Raw genomic sequence first — 4,102 nt, 5'->3', positions numbered from 1 at the left:
AGGAGAATCGCTTGAACCCAGGAGGTGGAGGTTGCAGTGAGCCGAGATCATGTCATTGCACTCCAGCCTGGGTGACAGGGCAAGACTCCATCTCAAACAAATAAAAAAAAAAAAGTGAGATAAGAATTCCAGCCCTTAGCATGTGTGTCTCAGCCACACTTGGGGGATGGCCTCAGTGATATGTAATTCACTCCCTGGTTAGTGCCCCACAAATAAGCACACTGCCCGGGCGTGTGCCAAACCGAAGCATCTAGGACTGGCCTGGGGTTTGCGTTGACTGTAGGTGTACGTGTTTTGAAGTACACTTGTTTGCAGGGCATGTGTGCAGGCATGCTCAGTCAGAATTTAAGTTGCAGGACCACAACCCAGCTAGTGTTTATGTGAAGCCCAAACCTCTGCCCACAGCTGCACACCAACACAGAATCCCGGCAGGTGGAGGGCAGGTGGTGCGGCTGATCTCTTGGTCAGTAACACATTGGGAGGGTGAGTGTTAACAGTTTGTAAACATAGCTGATATTAAGTTTCTTTTTTTTTTGAGGCAGAGTCTCACTCTTGTTGCCCAGGCTGGAGTGCAATGATGCAATCTCGGCTCACTGCAACCTCCACCTCCCGGGTTCAAGCGATTCTCCTACCTCAGCCTCCAGAGTCGCTGGGAGTAACAGGCATGTACCACCATGCCTGGCTAATTTTTGTATTTTTAGTAGAGACAGGGTTTCACCATGTTGGCCAGGCGGGTCTTGAACTCCTGGCCTCAAGTGATCTGCCCCCCTTGGCCTCCCAAAGAGCGGGCATTGCAGGGGTGAGCCATCGTGCCCAGCCAAGAATTGACAATACATTTCAATTCAGACATTTATGGCACCCCAAAGCAATTCAAGTCCCTTCAGCACAGATTGGGTAGGGCATGTGAGCTCGGGCCACTGACACCCCACCCCACCTCCTCCTGGCATAGGGAGGCCTGACTCTGCCCACCTTTACTCATGAGCCCACCGTTTGACCAGCGAACTCTCTGAGGAGGCCCGTGTGCTAGGTTTGGGGGCCGAGGTATTTCTGTGCTCCTCTCTGGTTCAGTCTCCCTCCCAAGGTGAAGGACAGCCTGGAAAACCAAGTAGAAAGTGTTGGCAGCAGTATGTACTTCCTGTGCCCTAAACAGCAAAATTGTTACACAGATTGCTTTTGAGATTCCTTCGAAGTGAAAGCTTTCTCTTTGCTTAGTAGCAGCCGGTGGCCCTTTTGTTTTCTCAACTTTCTGTGTGTTCCAGAAATTCCAGCCCTGTCCCCTTAGAGGGGCTGGCATCCAGGGTGATCTCATTTTTCTTTTTGAGAGACAGGATCTTGCTGTGTTGCCCAGGCTCGACTCTGAACCTGGGGGCTCAAGCGATCCTTCTGCCTCAGCCTCCCAAGTAGCTGGGACTACATGCCTAGCCCAGGGTGATTGTTTTCTCTGTGTTCTTTCTGAGCTGACACCAGCTACCTGAAGAAATGTGCCATTGGCCGAGCATGGTGGCTCACGCCTGTAATCCCAACACTTTGGGAGGCCGAGGCGGGCAGATCACTTGAGGTCAGGAGTTTGAGACCAGCCTGGCCAAAATGGTGAAACCCCATCTCTACTAAAAATACAAAAATTTGCCGGGTGTGGTGGCGCAGGCCTGTGATCCAGCTACTCAGGAGGCTGAGGCAGGAGAATCGCTTGAACCCAGGAGGTGGAGGGTGCAGTGAGCCAAGATCATGCCATTGCACTCCAGCCTGGGAGACAGAGCGAGACTCCATCTCAAAAAAAAAGAAGTGTGCTGTTGAAAGTGAGAGTCGTTCAGTACTGATTGTGCGGAACCCTTTACCCTGAGATAACTGTAAGAGCCTTGTGTCCTGAGAGGCCCTGGAGCTATTCTTGAGGAATTGAGGTGGGCAGAGATTGGCAGCCCCTGGATGGAACCTGCTCAGCTCCAGGCGATCTGATAGCAGGGAGGATTGCGAAGTGCAGATCTATAGATGGGGCGTGGTTCTCAAAACCATCCGTGGAGAAACAAGCCTTTGGATCACTCCAGGCTCTTCCTAATCTTCAGTTCTTCACAGCTGCCAAGGAAAATGTCATTTAGCTTATGTGGTTGCAAGAGAATGAAGTTAAACTTCAGAGCACACCTATCACCTCTGCCCTCACTTCCAGCCGGAGCCCTGTCCTGCTCCGCGCCTGCTGCACCCGTCTCCTTGCCCTTTTCCATTGGGCCGTGCACCCTGCCGGTCCTTTAAAGCTGAGGCTCCGTGTGCTCGTTTTGGTCCCTTTGCTTTTTGTCCAGGGGGTACAGCAAGGAGTTATTCTCATGCTGTAAATAAGCTGAATTTCAAGCAGATTAAATGAATAAACACATTTTTTTTAAAGATTCCATAAAGGACCGAAAGAAAATTAGAATATTTTTATAATTGGGGAGTGAGAGAAGAGGCCCAAGAAGTCATGAAGGATAAAAAAAAATAAAGGTTAAACAATGTAAAAATGAAAAATCTCTGTCAGAAAAAGAACCATGAACAAAGATAGAAGGTATACGCAAACTGGGAGGAAATGTTTACAACATATAAACCACCATTAAAATGGCCACAGTGCATAAAAGATAAGAGAGACAAACAACACAAGAGAAAAACAGGAAAAGGACACTCTGTCTCCTGTGTCTTTAGAATCCCATAAACACGTGAATTGCTTGTCCGGGTGAAAGCGATGTTCCCAATGTTCCTGTGAGTTATGAAGATTATGCAGCCTCCATCTGGAGCTGTTTACGAAAAGGCCTGTTGGCTGCCATCTGTCGATGAGTTAAAATTCTTACCTATGGGATGTGGGGGTGGGACGCTGAGGGCCTTGGGGGGCACTGCCAACCCCACAGTTATTACACTGAAGTGCTGAGGCAACTGGTGTATGCAGAGGCCCAAGGCCAAGGACTTGAGTGTGGCTTTGCTGGGTTTTAGCCATGTAAAATTGAGGGTATCAACACTTGTCCACCTCAGTTTGTTCATTTGTGAAATGGAGTTCCAGATAGAAGCTTCCATCGCTGGGTGCAGTGATTCATGCCTGTAATCCCAACAATTTGGGAGGCTGAGGTGGGAGGATCTCTTGGGGTCAAAAGTTCAAGACCACCCTGGGCAACATAGTGAGACCCTGTCTCTACAAAATATTTTCTTAAAAATTAGTTGGTTGGCTGGGGGCAGTGACTCATGCCTATAATCCCAGCACTTTGGGAGGCTGAGGTGGGCAGATCAGTTGAGGTCAGGAGTTTGAGATCAGCCTCGCCAACATGGTGAAACTCTGTCTCTACTAAAAATACAAGAATTGGCCGGGCACCATGGCACATGCCTGTAATCCCAGCTACTCGTGAGGCTGAGGCAGGAGAATGGCTCGCACCTGGGAGGCAGAGGTTGCAGTGAGCCGAGATTACACCACTGCACTCCAGCCTGGGCAACAGAGCAAGACTCCATCTCAAAAAAAAAAAAAAAAAGGTCATTCTGATGCACACCTATAGTCCCAGCTACTTGGGAAGTTGAGGCAGGAGGATTACTTGAGCCCAGGAGTTCCAGGCTGCAGTGAGCTATGGTTATACCATTGCATTCAGCCTGAGTGACAGAGAAAAACCCTGTCTCTATTTAAAAAAAAAAAAAAAAGGCAGTTATCTCTTTTCCTCTTGTGGGATGTTGGGAGGATTCAGGAACCTTAAGTGGCTCAGGCCATGACCCAGTATGAATTAGGATCTGGGGTGTTGTTTGTATGACTGGAGGCTTGTCCTTTTTCTGCCTCCTTCATCGCATCATTTAAAAAGGAAATCCTTCCCACTTCTTTCTTGGGACCCTGGGACTGAGTGTTACTGTTGTGAATCTGGAAGGGATGAGCACAAGAAGAAAGCAAGTGTTCACTCTTTTCCTGAGACAGGTTTCAAACATGAGAGAAAGTGGAAATGGTCATTCCCGGGGAGGGTTAGCTCTGGGCAGTCCTTCATCCCACCAGGGTGATAGGAGCCTCTCTTCCAGAAAAAAACAGGACTTTTCTGTCTGCTACACCCTCTCCTAGGAACACCCAGAGCCAGTTTTGGGAGCTGCTGGCTTCCCAAAAGCCCTTAGCGTCATGCAG

Source organism: Mandrillus leucophaeus, unplaced genomic scaffold (assembly GCF_000951045.1).
Source record: "Mandrillus leucophaeus isolate KB7577 unplaced genomic scaffold, Mleu.le_1.0 Scaffold296, whole genome shotgun sequence".
NCBI classification, from domain to species: domain Eukaryota; kingdom Metazoa; phylum Chordata; class Mammalia; order Primates; family Cercopithecidae; genus Mandrillus; species Mandrillus leucophaeus.
Note: the sequence above shows the minus strand (reverse complement) of the source record.